Consider the following 15022-nt stretch of genomic DNA (forward strand, 5'->3'; position numbering starts at 1 on the left):
GTTAATGCAGAGACTTTGGATCTTTCTACTGCAGCTTTGCCACAGGTGCACCCCCAGGAGGAAGCAGAATATGTTAGTGGTAATGGCAAGTGGGACAACAGACCTTGTTCACAGGAAGGATTAAGCTCCTGGAGCTTTAAAACATAATACAGGCATGGGTGGTGCCGAATTCCCTTTGTCCATTTGATCTCAGCAGCTGTTCCTGAAGTTGATGCTATTCAAAGGAGAGCTCCCCAAGCACTCTGCTGTGCATCATGGATCAGGTTTGGTTTATGTTTTTTTAAAAGGCTGGCCAGGAAAGGAACAGTCTTTGTGGGATGCATTCAGGCAAAAGTGTCAGAAAATTTTACCATATGAAAAACTGTAGTCCACAATCCTTCACTGATAATGCACCAGTTTGGTATAACAATTAACATAGTCTTTGTAAACTGGAGTGAGAAGTGAAACACAGCTTTCTAAAGTGATTCTTAACAGGGTGACATAAGGAGGATTTTGGTACAGAGAAAGACTAGTACCTTTAGAAACTTGGGGTCCTAAGGGATACAATAAAGGATCAAAAATATCAAGTGCTTCCTATATTCTCTTGAGTAATATCACAAATATCCTGCAGTCGATGTCAGGTCTTTGACAGCAACCCAAATTTTTAGAGTAACTCCTTAAACAGTTTTTTCCTTCTTTACTTGGTCTTGCTTGAGTCTAATCAACTGAATTATCTGGAGTCTCCTTTTATTTTGCTTTATAATTCTGTATAAAAATAACCAAACAACTTGTGTTATTTCATAGCTGTTCCATTCTGTCATATAGACTGTTAGCCTAAAAATTTATTGTCGTTCAATTTCTTTTATAAACATACTTTATAGAATAAATTATTAGAGAAATCTTGAAGATGTATTTATAATTTCCTCTTTGTAATTATTTGCTAAAAATTTGGATTAAGAATTATAATGGAAAAAAATTAAAGAACCAGATGAAACTGCTTTATGAAGTGAAATGTACAAAATGCCTCTCAAAACTTAACTTCAAACTGGATTAAACCATAACATGAACAGTAAGACAATAGGCTCCTACAACTCAGAAAGCGAGGGGCTGATCCACAGTTTGTTTGCATTTCAATTCAAACTCATCTTCTTAAGTACATTCAGCAAGGCTGTTTGCTGGAGTGGTTTCTATAGCAGTGTCCTGCTTGATTACAAATCAGCAGGGCTGACGAGGCCTGGGCGAGCAGAAGCTCATTAGAATGTCTGATCCGGTTATGCAATAGGCCGGTGGCAGCCTGTGACTCCTTTATTGTCCCTTGCTGTAAGAACTTCGTCTCCACAAAGCCCAGCTCACAGGGCTTTCGTGTCTCTTTGTGGAGATGTGTAAAAATAACCTCATAAGCCAGTCTGTGGGTTGTGCTCTGCACTGGTAAGCGCTTTGAGGTCTGCTCTCAGTTCCAGCTCACACGTTAGAAGCTCCTGTCATGCAGTGGTCTTAATAGATGTCTCTGGAGCTCATTGGTGGCTCCAAAGGTGCAGAGACCTACAGCAGGTTACAGGAGTTTACATTCTTAAGCCCACCTGTGTGATCCATTCCCTCCTCTCCCTCAGTGTCCCACTACTTGAGAGTCACGTGGCTCAGTATTTAAAAGACATTCAGCTTCTTGCTGAAAGTTTCCTCTGCTCCTGCACTTGGACAGTGAAATTTCAGACTAATGCCTGTTAGGTTAAAAAAAATCAGAGAGAAAGATGCTTATCTTTCCCCAGAGTTTGACCAAGGACACCAGCAGTCACAAAAATATCCACAGAGGAGATGGTGCCCTTACCTGTCAGAGTAACAAGCCTTTGTGCCAAGCCAAAGCCACGGAAAACAAACTAAGCTTCGGGAATCCAAGTGGGTGTGACACAAAAAGGATGCTGACTCCACAGAAAAGAAACCACAGCCAAAACCTTTGAACAAAACTGCCTCAGGGTGAGTGACAAGATGCCAACTAAAACATGGACTGCCACTATTTCACTGCTCCTCCCCAAAATTTTCTACACAGTTATGATTTTGCACAGGCCCTGGTTTTTATTGCATTTTTTTTTGCTCATCTGAGTCAGTCCAGCTCATTAATTCTATTTATTTTTATTTTTTGGTTGGGCTAGAGTTCCAGCAGCTTAGCAAGTGAATTGGCTTACAGGTGTTCCAAATATGCTAGAGCAAGTACAAAACAATCTAGGACAGAAGAAAGAGAAAAGAAAGCACAGGGAGAGGAATGGGATTCCATAGTTTCAGTATCAATGAGGCATTAGATACTAATCACTTTCAGGGAACCACAACCACACGTTTCTCTCTCTGTAACTTTATTTCTGATTAAAGATGGGAGCAGATATTTCCCTCATTTAACTACCTCCACACATGATAAAGTTACCATAGGCACTCCATTTTTTTCTTCCATTTTGGGAGGCAGGCATCAGGTAAGTTTTCACTGAATTTACCCCAAGAATTTCAGAGAGTAGTTCAAGGGACCTCTTCCATGAAGTAAGGAGCAGCACAGACAATGCCATTTAGTTGAACTGTTTTGAAGAGTTTCAGCGATGCAGATATTTCATGACAAATTTTGATGTTAGTAGCTATAGCAACTCATGCCATGAAACAGCTGTTCTCCTTCCCACCCTATCCTGTACTACACATACATCATCTTTGGAGAATATGTGCAATATTTTGCATGTCTGCTCCAATCTCCATTTGAAAAAGCTTCACAAAAATTTGTTCAGCATCTCACACTTGTGAAATATCACTATAGACAGGGCCAAATGTCACTGAATCTTGTGCATCTGACTGCTCTCCTTCATTAGACCAGCTGCTGAAATAGTTGTGTAAATGCCATTACCAACTCTAAGGCACTCAAAAGTGTTTGAAAATATTGTAGTGTACTTGAAAAGGAGGAAGAGCCAAAGGTAGCACCAGGGAAATGAAGAGAAGCTCCCACAGCTTGTGAAAAGCAGTAAAATAGCATTTCAGAGAAAACAATAAATGAAGGGCATTAGTTTGGTGCCTGCAGAAACAGTATGTGGTTTATCTGATCTCTCACCAGCCATAAAAACAAGACCTTTTTTACTGTCAGCAAATAAACAAATCTATGTCATAATTCAGCACCCCAAAATAAACACACAACCCCAAACTCTGAAGAATTATCAGAGAAAAGGGAGCAGGAATGGTTTTAATTTTAAACATGGGAAATTAAGCACCAAAGTATTAAGTGCATCTTTAGGAAAACCCATTCCATAACCAAGGGCTGCAATTTATTTTCTTAGTTCCAATTTCAGACCATTAGAACATTAAATTTCAATAAAAATATGTCCTGACACACTCAGCTGAGTTTACCATTCATTTTTCAGTCCAATGAAGCAGCACAGGCCTCAGAGCTACCAGGACACTGCACGTAAATACAAATATTCTCCTTCCTTGAGAAAATTTACTGTAGATAATTTGTTGACTGTAAAAACAAGAATTAAAAGCTTTCCATATGGTGAAATATTTAAGAAAATAAAATTTCTGTAACCATATTTCACCACAGTACTGTCCTTTCAGTCTGATGCCCGCAAAGCAACACAAAGGGTTAGAAAAGCAGCATAATGTAATAATTTCAACCCTGTCTCTCTTTAGCTGATCTCTGATTAGCTTGCAGAGCCATTAAACTGTAGCTGTCCATACAGAACACAGCTGATACTCCAGTTTTAAAGCATTCTCAGCTGCAGCTAGTTTTGAACAATGCCTCTCCCAAGAGAGGTTCTTCAGGTCACTCCACTGAGTGTGTGAGCTAGGGTGAGTTAAAGACACTTAAATCAAAATCCTTTTGTTTTTCTTTCAGGATGAGCTCAGCAAAAAGTTAGGAAACAATTGTGTATGTGATTCCCTGTCACTCTTCAGTCTGGCGAGTGCTGATGCTCAGGTGCCTATGAACAGCTTTAACTTCACGTGCACAAGTGCCATCACCTTCACTAGGGAAAAAAAGGAAATTTCAAGAGAGATTAAAGGCTTTTTAACTATTTGGAAAAAATGCAATATTCAAGTTAATATCTTAAAAATATAATCAAACCCTTATGGTTTAAAATAAATTTGAGGGACAGCAGTATGGTGTGAGCAGTGTCTCTCAGATATCTTTGCCCAGACATGCTGTCTCTGCTGAGAGCTCTGCCTCTTGCATGCTGTGCCCGCAGCAGAAATGCAAAGGCCAAAAACTGAAGAAAATATTTTTAAATCTACATGTTTAAAGATAATAAGAAAATCTTGGTAATGCGAGTTGTTTTCTTCTTAATTCTTGATCTGAAGCCTGCACAAAGAAACTTCTCATTCACCAGCACATGCAGTCTAAACATGATAAATACAGCTGGTACAATAACTCTGTCTAGAGCTGGAAAGACAATTATGAGTAACTTGTTCTTACCAATCTCTAAGGTAATATTTTAAGAAAAGTTTTCTGTTATTTGAAGAAATAAAGTGAACTGCTTAAAAAAAACCCAAAAAACAAAACCAAAAAACCAAACCAGATTGAGGCCAACAAATGGATGTTTAAAAATGTCGTTGAGTGAAATAATTTTTGCAAAATTGTTATCAGGAATTGCATTCCAGGAAACACCTGAATATTCCACTCCATAAGCTTAGGTTATTTCTTTGACTATCTGCAGAAACAACATCTAATCTAGTATGCTGTGGGCATGGTAACAAGTCTCTTATGCACTTCTGCAGTCAGTGTCCAGGCTGTGATGTGCTCTAGAACATGTAGATGATGATGATGATTGATTGTTATTATTATTATATCAGGTTCCTTTTCAGCTGAAATCTGGTGTTCTGCATTGTAAAGTTGGATTTACAAAAATTTAAACAGTGCCCTTTTGAAATGAAACCAAATAAATCTTTTTAAACATCTGCATTGGAGCATAAAAGGAATCCACAATGAATAAAAAGGACATTTTTTCGAATAAAACTGAAGGATGGTAGGGAAGGTTTGTTGTCATATTGAAATCACTTGAACTGCTGAAAACTGCAAAAGAAAAAAAATCATGGTGATTTGTTTTAGGTTCAATCATAAATTATGCTGTTATTTCTAGCTCCATATCCACCTAGCTGGCACTTATCTTTCCCTGGTGACTCAAGTACACTTGCTGGATTTTGAAAGGCAGTTGAAAAATTAGGTGAGGGATTCCTCAGCAAGAATAAAGCAATCTTGATTTTAATTTCCAACATCCAGTATGGTGTGTGTGTGTGAAATTGCCAATACAAGAAATGTGTATGGGTTTCATGAGGAAAAAAACTCCTGTATTTACCTCTTATACAATCTGGAGGAAAGGAAGGAAAGGGAAAAACTTCTTTTTAGTTGTTACAGTGAGGTGCCAGCATATAACATAGTTCCCTGATTTAGTGCAATGTTTTAGAGCAGAGGATTTAAGACATTACTACCTGCAGTTGTTTTCTTCACCTCTTGCGGGAGGTGACTGCCTCTGGAATATCAAGCAGAGCAGTTAAGAGAAGAATGTCTATTCCTTCCTGACAGAGTTATCTCCTGGAAATGAGAAAAATCTACACCATGGCTCCATGGCACAGACAGTGAGGGATTAATGGCTGGTGTGTGGAGAACTCGCACGGGAAAATGACTGAGGAAAAGCTGGCAGCAGAGGGGCTCACAAGCAGCATTGCTGCTCACACTCTCTGTTACTAGAACAAGGCTCAGTGCCAGCTCCAAGTGGGAATTTAATCATGGAAAACATCAGCCTGAGACAGTGCACAGGTTCAGTGTCGTGGGATGCAAGCGTGGGGCAGCGCTACACCCTGTGTTTATCTCAAGGGTGAAAGGAAAGCCCTTTCAGGGGCAAGGCTGCAGAGCAGTCATGGCAACTCCTCAGCACTGCTCCTTGTCCTGAGAGCCACAGGGCTTCCCTGTGGGCTTCCAGAGGTCACACATCTTGACAAGCTGCACACACAGACCTGAGGATGGTAAGAAATACAGCAATCCATGTTGCGTGACTCTGCAGACAGGCAGAACTGGTCTGGCTTCAAATACATATATATACAGTTTAAAATGTTAAAAACAGTACAGAGATTTTAAAAGCAAGATAACCCAGGCCCATTCATGTAGAGAAAAATTTCACAATGTTGTGACATTGTTGTCTTCTAACCCTAATGTCTCTGTGACATCCAACACTGAGCTTATCATGGACAGAGGCTGGGGACCACAGTACCACGACCATCTCCCCAGTTCAGGTCTGAATTTTTGGACACTAATGTTAGGTCATTCATCTCTTCCTCTTTTCCTGAATAATGCCTTAATATTCTGCATGATGAGTGTGGATTTGGGATTGCTTCTCTTCAGTCAAAACCTGGAGGTAGTCTGCCAGGGCCTTCAAAGGGAGAGGCTGGTGCTGTGATTCCTGCAGGGAAAGGGCTCTGAGCCCAGAGAAAAACCAAATTTCTAAACACATTGAAAGGCATTAATAATTTCAAATCTAATTGCTTGTTTTCTACAGAAAATTGCACATACCAGTGCTATTTGAATTCTCCTCTTTGGGATAGTAAGCCAGTCAGAATATGACAACACTGCACTGCAATTCAGTGGAACAATAGTGGCATCCAGTGGTCAGTCAGCAAATTCAAAGTCCTGCTTCTCCAGGGTTTCACTGGGATACTGTGATCTGCTCATGCACCTTATAGTCTGTCCTTGATTGCTTTTTTTTTTATTTTAATGGTGGTAGATAGTTCTTTTCCTTGAAAAAGGAGTGTATTTGCATTGCTGTAGAAAGAGTGAAATACATTTTCTAAAGTCCAATAGTTAAAATGTGAATTCTCCAAGGCCCTATTGCAGTTGGCAAGTAACTGTAGGGAGGGCAGAGTTGGCCTTGGTGCAAACACATTTGCTCTAAAGGCCCTGTTCCTGAGAGGAATGAGGTCAAACAAACAGTGATACATCACTGCAGCTGTCTTCTGTGTTTGGTTCCTCTGACTGTCTGGAGGAAGATCTGTGTTCAGTTTTATAAATCACCAGAAGTAATACTTAGGTTGGTATAAATCCTTGGAAACTCATTTTGTCATGTCACTGAAGTCAGTTGCATCATGTCTCCTTACTAGCCATTTCACTATTAGGAAAATATGTTGTGTAGCTTTATACCATTTCTTCCTAGACTATATTTTAAGATAATATGATTTGCCCTATTTGGTTTTAGAGCTTTACCTTTAAACTGTGGGTGGAGAGCTTCCATTCACACCAGGCTGATCATTTAATGCCCATTGCCTCTGTTCCTGCACCAAAAGAAAGGGGGTATTCTCTCCACCAGAGCTCCAAGTAGCCCATTTACATCCATCTTCTGTTTACTCCATTTAGATTTCAGCTAAAGCAATGAACCTAGCCCTGACTCAGTAATGACAAAATATTTGGCTGCAGTCTCAGTCCTGTAGGAAACAAAATGCTGTAAATGAGATCCTGTGATACCTAGGGGAAAACGCAATAAAATTTCTCTAACATCTTGTAACAAGCATGATATTTTTTCCCATAAGATATAATCCTGACAAAGATTCAAACAAGGAACTTGGTTTTAAATTATGTAACTTGATAGTCATCATATATTTTGCACATCAACCAAGGGGAAAACAAAATACTTAAAAACCTGGATTCAGATATCTGCAATGTAGATATTGATATAGATATATTGATATATGACCCTCACAAGTAATTGTGAATGTTCTGAACAGTACATATTTCCAATTTCCACCTTAAAAACTAAATACAGTTTTTACTTCAATTGAAAATAATATAAAATATGTTGAAGCTTTCCATCTGCCTGTGTTGATAGCATTCATGTCTCTCCTCAATATGTCAAATAGAAGTTCTATAATGTTTACCCATTTCAGATTTATACATTGCATTTGTACTACTTGACAAATACAGAAATACAATTAATTATAATTAGGTGGTGTGACATCTGATAGAGAAAAACTGAGTTATCTTCTTTGAGAAGTTCAGAAAAGTTTACTATCCCATAATTTAATTATATGGCTGTCATGTGTTAGGAGGGGCATTGTATGGAGGCAAGGGGAGAAATCTTCAGTTGTGGTCAGTAGATGCTTTCTGCCCAACAAAAGGATGTCTTCTATCTCAAATGTTTCGTGCATTTTATTTAGGCTTATGAAATTCCCAATTCTGATTGTGTTCAGGTCTGCCTATCCCCTTCTTTTTCCCTCCCTGCCTTCAAATGTGTAAAGTCCCAACTCAGTCCCCACTGAAGTGATTGTAGACTCCCACTGACTGCAGTGGGAATTGGATTAAATCTCTAAAACAACAATTACATGCCTAATTGCTTTTTATTGCTCACTTAAAAATGCATTCTTTGAAACACTACCGATATTTGTAAGGGCTGAGGGCTTAATGTGCCAAACTATTTAGGTTATTTGGAGACCTATTTTCTACCAGTGCCTGGGGATTTAAATAAATGCTATAAAAGAGTGTTATTTACATTATGCATTTATAACAGAAGTGTTTATGTTGCATCATTATTCTTCATATTGATTTTCCTCTAAATGCCAAGACTTTGCTGCTTTGAAGTCAGTGGGAGATCTGCCCCTGACTTCATCCAAACTGCAACTGGGAGCTAATGTGAGGAAAAGAGGATGCAGTTTTCAGATCATTCGGAAAGATAGACAAATTTTGTGAAATAGTCTTCCTAGAAATCTGTGCTGTCTCTTCTGGAGATCACCCTTGTCCTGTGGACAGGCACTCCATATGTCCTGAGCATCAAGAGGCCATGTGTTAGTTTGGCAGGAGCTTTAAACAGTATTTGAAGAGACTGTGCTGATTGGAGAGTGGCTCAGAGAACTTCCTCTTCTGCAAGTGGCAGCCTGCACCAGCTCAGCTCTCCCTGTCACAATCCTAATTCCAGAATATGAACCCCGTACAATAATGGGTGTGAGATGGTTATGCAGAAACTAATTAATCACCAGAGATCTTATACTTAACCTCTGAGCTTCTGAAAAAAAGAAGTAGTCACTGAAGGAAAACAGAGCAATCCTCTTCCTCTAAATTCTACTTGAAAGAAACAATATAATTAAAACAACCCCAAATCTCACAAGCATGGCCTAGAGGAAGATTGTAAGATCTGAATTTGGCTGCATGCCTAATGACTTTTACTGCAGAAGTGTTAGCTTCCTTCATCGCAAGACTCCACTCTGAATGTGCAAACCCCATCTCTGCCACAGAGCTCTTCTGACTACAATAGACCAAGTTCAGGCATCTTTCTAAACAGATACAGCAGGAACACTCTGCATAGGCTTGGAAATACTGCTGAGTGCTGTTAGGCACCATAAGGAGGCAAGTCAGATTTGGGAAAATGGATTGAAATGGTTACAAAATTTTCTCTTTAATTTGACAGAGGATTGGCAAAGGACATGTTGAAAGCAAATAGCCTGGAATGTCATGAATCTACCCACAAATCAGCTGATCAGTAAGTAAAAATGAGCATGCCACAAATTAAGGTGGAGAGTATATACATACTCTTAATTTCAGCAGTATTTCAATGTATGGTGATTGCAGATCAAGGGAGTGGGATTTTTCCAGAAATTAAAAGTGTATACCTCAATTTGCTACAATATGCTCAAGACTCAGATTTAAAATAATTTCGAAATCCTATCTTGATATGCTATAGTAATAATAAAAAAATGCTAGTTTCTGGTGGACAATGCCATTTCTCTAGAGTGAATATTCAAGTAAAAAATTGTCCTTGTGCTAATTCAATAACTTGAAAGCAACCTATTAAAATATCTCAAGATTAAGGCTGGCATATAAGCACTTTGTTTTTGCAGGACTCTTGTAAATGTAGAAGGTTTTTCCACAAAACCATAGGCTGAGAAGATGGCTTCTAGATCTTACTTTCTTTGTTTGCAGCCCTGCATTTCACCCTGTGACTACAGGAACAATTTTTCTCTAAAAGCTTTAAATGTTTTTACAGTTTAAATTCTCATGGTCAAGTTTATCTGCATAACAAAACTTTCCTTGCCAGTATTGTTTGATTAGTAAGATGTTACTATGATGCTAGAGGCAAACATTTCCAGTACAATTAAGAACACTGTGAAACTAGGGCAAAGCTGAAGATTGCTGAACACAGCAAAGGGAAAGCACATTAATGTGGGACATAACACTATTGAACTTTATCATATATTGTAATGGCAGTGGATCAAGCAAACACTTCTGGACTAATGGAAAATGGTTGTGCAACAGGACAGACATGATAAAAGAAAAGGTCAGTTGTGTCCATATGCCTGGTTAGTTAAAACAAACAATTCTCCTTCTCAGTTCCATTTTCTTAGTGATGCTCTCCCTGTTGCTGGGTCTGAATGGCATCTGACTGCTGCAGCACTGTGGTCAGTCAGTGCAATGCAAAGGGGAGGGTTGTACTTGACCAGATAATTTAAATACAAACATAAACGTAACCTCGAACGTAACCTCCTACAAAACCAACAAAGACCAATGTTGCACAAGCTGATACATTATTAGTATTGCTACTACTACCTAAGGTCCCCCCAGCACTTTTTCAATATAAGGAGTGATGATTTTAGAGTCCATTACCTGGCTTTCTGTGAGCTCAGGTCCATTTCCATGGCAACATGAGATGCAGCTGTCTGAAAAGTTGTCTTGCAGAAGGCTGTAATGTTTGGCTCGTGTGCAGTGCATGGCTGATGACAATCCATACAGCTGTAGGAATTAGTCTCCACTGCAGGCTTTTAAGTAAATGAAATAGAAAAAGAAATATTCTATTAATTGACTGGGGTGTGTATTATTGTACAATTTAGCTTTTTAAAAATTCAGTAAAAGAAGTCTTTGTAGTAGTGTTTATTGTCTAAAAAGTTCAAATACATGGACTTTAGTTATAGCCCAAGCCTGTGCAGGAGAAAGTTGACCTGATTCTTCTTTATTTCTTTGGTTGGTTTGTTTGATTGTTTGTTTCTTTTTTTTAAGTGCTTTTTCTGTTTCCATTCAGTTCTGACTCGTTCACAGCCTTTGGCAGGGGATGACACATTACCTGGCTTTCTGTGAGCTCACGTCCATTTCCATGGCAACATGAGATGCAGCTGTCTGAAAAGTTGTCTTGCAGAAGGCTGTAATGTTTGGCTCGTGTGCAGTGCATGGCTGATGACAATCCATACAGCTGTAGGAATTAGTCTCCACTGCAGGCTTTTAAATAAATGAAATAGAAAAAGAAATATTCTATTAATTGACTGGGGGTGTGTATTATTGTACAATTTAGCTTTTTAAAAATTCAGTAAAAGAAGTCTTTGTAGTAGTGTTTATTGTCTAAAAAGTTCAAATACATGGACTTTAGTTATAGCCCAAGCCTGTGCAGGAGAAAGTTGACCTGATTCTTCTTTATTTCTTTGGTTGGTTTGTTTGATTGTTTGTTTGTTTGTTTAAAGTGCTTTTTCTGTTTCTATTCAGCTCTGACTCGTTCACAGCCTTTGGCAGGGGATGACAGCCCATGTAACACTCTGCACACCAAGTGCCAGGGATAGTTGTTTGGCCAGGTGTATAAACTGGAATGCAGTGACTGACAGTAGATGGAGTAGACTGTGGATGTGATGGGACAAATGGTCTCAGGAAGAATTTGTGCAATTTAATAAAGTTTGTATGAGAAAAATACTCAAACCTCTGGAAGATTCTTAAGTGTTCAACTAGTGGAAAAGCCAGTACAGCCTTGTGAAAGGTACATGTCCTGCACACACTCTTTGCAGGCTGAACAGCAGCTGGATGTAGCTGTGGCCCTTGGAGCCATTCCAGATTCAGGGGAATGTCCTGCCCTTCCTGGAAGCCAAACAGCTGCCCTAGCTGACTGCCCTGCATATTAACACAAGAGGAAACCTGCCAAGCTCCAGTTTAACACACCAAGCTGTAAGATAGGTGGCTCGGTGGAGCTGAACATTCCCTCCACCACATCTCCCACCGAAGCATCGTCCATGGCAGGGCCAGGCAGTCACCAGGGGCTGTGGCTGCAGCACTCTGAGTGCTGGCATTGCTCTTTGCCAGAACACTTCTGGCACCCTCACACCTTCCCCAGCTGCTGTGGCAGAGCAGTGATTGATGGTGCTGAGCATGCAACAAGCAATCCATGGGTTAGGCAGCTTTATTCTCCTAACAGGATTTGCTGCTCGCACTAGTTCCTGAAACACAGCACAGCCTGCCTCTACTTTGAGCATATTGAATTGTAAGGAACTAACCAGACACGTACATGGAGTGTGGCATAATACTGTGCAACATATGGCTGTTCTGGTCTGCCATGCCCAAATTCTGTCTAGCATAAATAGGCTCATTTCCCACTGACATCAAGAGTTGCTGTCTTAGATGATTCCATACTGAAATCTAAAAGTGGATCTTGATCATCTCCCACATTATCAAATACAAACTAGTTGTCCAAAACCAGGCAAAATTCTCATAACAGCTTTAGCATATGCCACCACTCCTTCCCTGACAAGTGATTTTCTTCTCATTGCACTGACTGTCCTCTGATTCAGCAGATTACTAGCAGGGCAATATGGAGAATGGGCCTCTTCCAAATGCACACAGCAAGAAATAACTCAGTTCTGGCTTGCAGCTTGGCTGAAATGGTGCCAGAGCTGCCTCCCACCCTGACCAGCTCTGTTCCAGGTGTGACAGAAGAAAAATTATTCATAAGGGGGGGCTGAAACTTGACTCCTGATTTAATCCCAAGCCCCCTGCTCTCCAAGAGCAGCCATGGTAGGATGCAGGTCATGATAGACATCCACCATCTCCAGCAGACAGCTGTGTGTGTTGTTGCTGACCCACAAGCACATTTTAGGGAACACAAAGCCATGATGACCCCCATTATGTGATCAGCAGTTCCTCCAGCTATTTGTCTTCTGCTTTCAGATAAGAGACCATCCTGGCTCCTCCTGCATGGGGGTCTCCCCAGGTGTGAGGCTGGGGAGACACAAGACTGGTTGGCCCCAGGATGCTCTGCCACACAGCCCAGCTGTAGCACAGAGCCTTGTAAGCTCTGCTTTGCCATCAGACTGCAGCACCACATGAACACCCTTGCCTTTTCATGGCAAAAGGAAGTTTCTCCAGGAAAGGACACACTCGGACATTCTCATTGCTTTTCCTGCAGCTGTTGTGGTGCAGTAAGAGAGAAGCCACATCAGTGAGATGACCTTTGGACTGATATTTTTCAAGTGGTCTGCTGTGTTGAATCTCTAATTGCACTAATGGACCTAATGAACCAAACCTCTTGGAGGAAGCAGAGAACATCACAGTGAGAGGGGCATTTAATATTAAATCTGATCAAGTGCTTGTGAATATACTGCCAGGAACAGTTCTGCCTCAGAGCTGGTGCTGGTTCATAGGTCCTACTCACCCTCCACCTGTTTCAGTCTCCAAGAGCAGTTGCATTCCCCTTGGTTGGCAAAACCAGACCCACCTCACCCATGATTGTGGAGAGCAGCAGGAAGACAGCTCTGCACCACCTGAGCCCCAGCCTCATTGTTCTGCTGGGCAGGAAGGGATTCCTGCCCTAGTACCCTCTCCTTCCAGAATGTTATGTGTAAATCCATTCCATTGCACCCCATCTCACCCACCTACAAGGTGCTGGTAAAGGAGCAGGATGCTCCAGGGTTCACCACTTCCAGTTCTGGTTCTGAGAAGATGTCCTTAACAACTCTGCCTTTGCTTTTTCCATGGGATTTGCTACTGGCAGTCATGAACCTCTGCTGATCTCCCATCTCAGCCTTCCACCAGCAGCTCATTCAGCCCTGAAGAGGAGAGGCTCATGAACTATGTTATTTCTTTATCCCCCCAAAAGTGCAAATAAACAGGCAAACCTCTTATTTCCTAATGTTCCCTGATGTGCCTAATGTACCCCGTGGTTACTAACCGGATGTCTGCAGCACGTTCAGACCTGGAGAGGAGAGGGTCATGAAGTGTGTTGTTTCTTTATGCCAAAAGAAATGCAAGTAAACAGGCAAACCTCTAATGTACCCTAATGTGCCTAATGTACCCTATGATTATTAACTGGATGTCTGCTGCTTTTAGTTTTAAGCTGTTTTCTGTAATTGTTTGGTCTGAAATGGGAGTGTGTAGGGCACAGCTTGGTTCGTGGTTCTAAGATCATTTTTAATTACTGAGTGGCCTAACACTCAGATGCTCAGAGCTGTCTTTTACTAATAAAATAGTTTATTTCTGTATCTGTCCTGCTGTAACTGCCTGGTATATAACATCCTTTATTTTATTTTTATTTTCTTAAACTGGGCAAAGAAAGAAGCAGGACCCAGCTCCTGCAGACTTGTGCTTTGGCTAAAACACCAGAAGCTATCAAGATTCCGTGACCATCCTGTGTTCTGGTGCTGGTCAAAGTAGCTGAGCAGAAGGCCATGTGGGGTTTGTTATGCTGTGGTTGCCATAGAATTATTTAAAAGTATTTCATTGCAGGACAGCAAACTTCAAAAAACAACAGTAACAACATGAGCCTTTCACATTTTTCTTCAGTTACCCTTGCTCCTGTTTGTAAGTGCAAATATTTATATATGAGCCAGCATAGTTTATCCCTCCTGCCGCCTTAACAGCAACATAATATTACTTAGCAGATCTTTAGTTCCACTCACATAGAGACCTCAGCCCAGTTCAGGAAAGAGTTTAGCTGTTAACCCCTTCAAGAAGTCCAGGGATTGTAAGATTATTACCTGCAGATAATGCTGCTCAGGACCAGCAGTGGAACAAGTAGTGGAATCTGGGAGCTGTGGTTGTGAGGTCTTGTGCTGTGGCTGCCAGCCTGCCTTCCTCCCACTCCATCCTGCAAAACAAGAAGGGTGAAAATTTTAAAAACCCACTTCAGCATCTGCAATAACACAGGAAGATCCCCGAACACAGTACTGGGTGAAACCTAAGGTTCTGTTTAAGATGCACCTAACCACACCTGAGGCTCCAACATGCACACTCACCTCTTTTTGAAGCACTCATTAATGATGCTTATCCTCTCTAATGAGAAAGGTCTAGTATCCAGCTCAATTATTT

The 15022-nt window shown here is 40.6% G+C and overlaps 1 long non-coding RNA gene across 1 annotated transcript; it reads right to left on the reverse strand.

Moving 5' to 3' along the window:
* Nucleotides 1-11141: 11141 nt before the first annotated feature.
* LOC120510892 lies at nt 11142-14820 on the reverse strand. Its single transcript, XR_005629615.1, has 3 exons — nt 14692-14820; nt 13591-13764; nt 11142-11179 (listed from the first exon to the last, which is right to left on the reverse strand). It is a non-coding gene; the product is annotated as an uncharacterized LOC120510892 (long non-coding RNA).
* Between the last annotated feature and the right edge of the window lie 202 nt (nt 14821-15022).

This window comes from Passer montanus, unplaced genomic scaffold (genome assembly GCF_014805655.1).
Source record: "Passer montanus isolate IOZ18808 unplaced genomic scaffold, ASM1480565v1 scaffold60, whole genome shotgun sequence".
Taxonomy (NCBI): domain Eukaryota; kingdom Metazoa; phylum Chordata; class Aves; order Passeriformes; family Passeridae; genus Passer; species Passer montanus.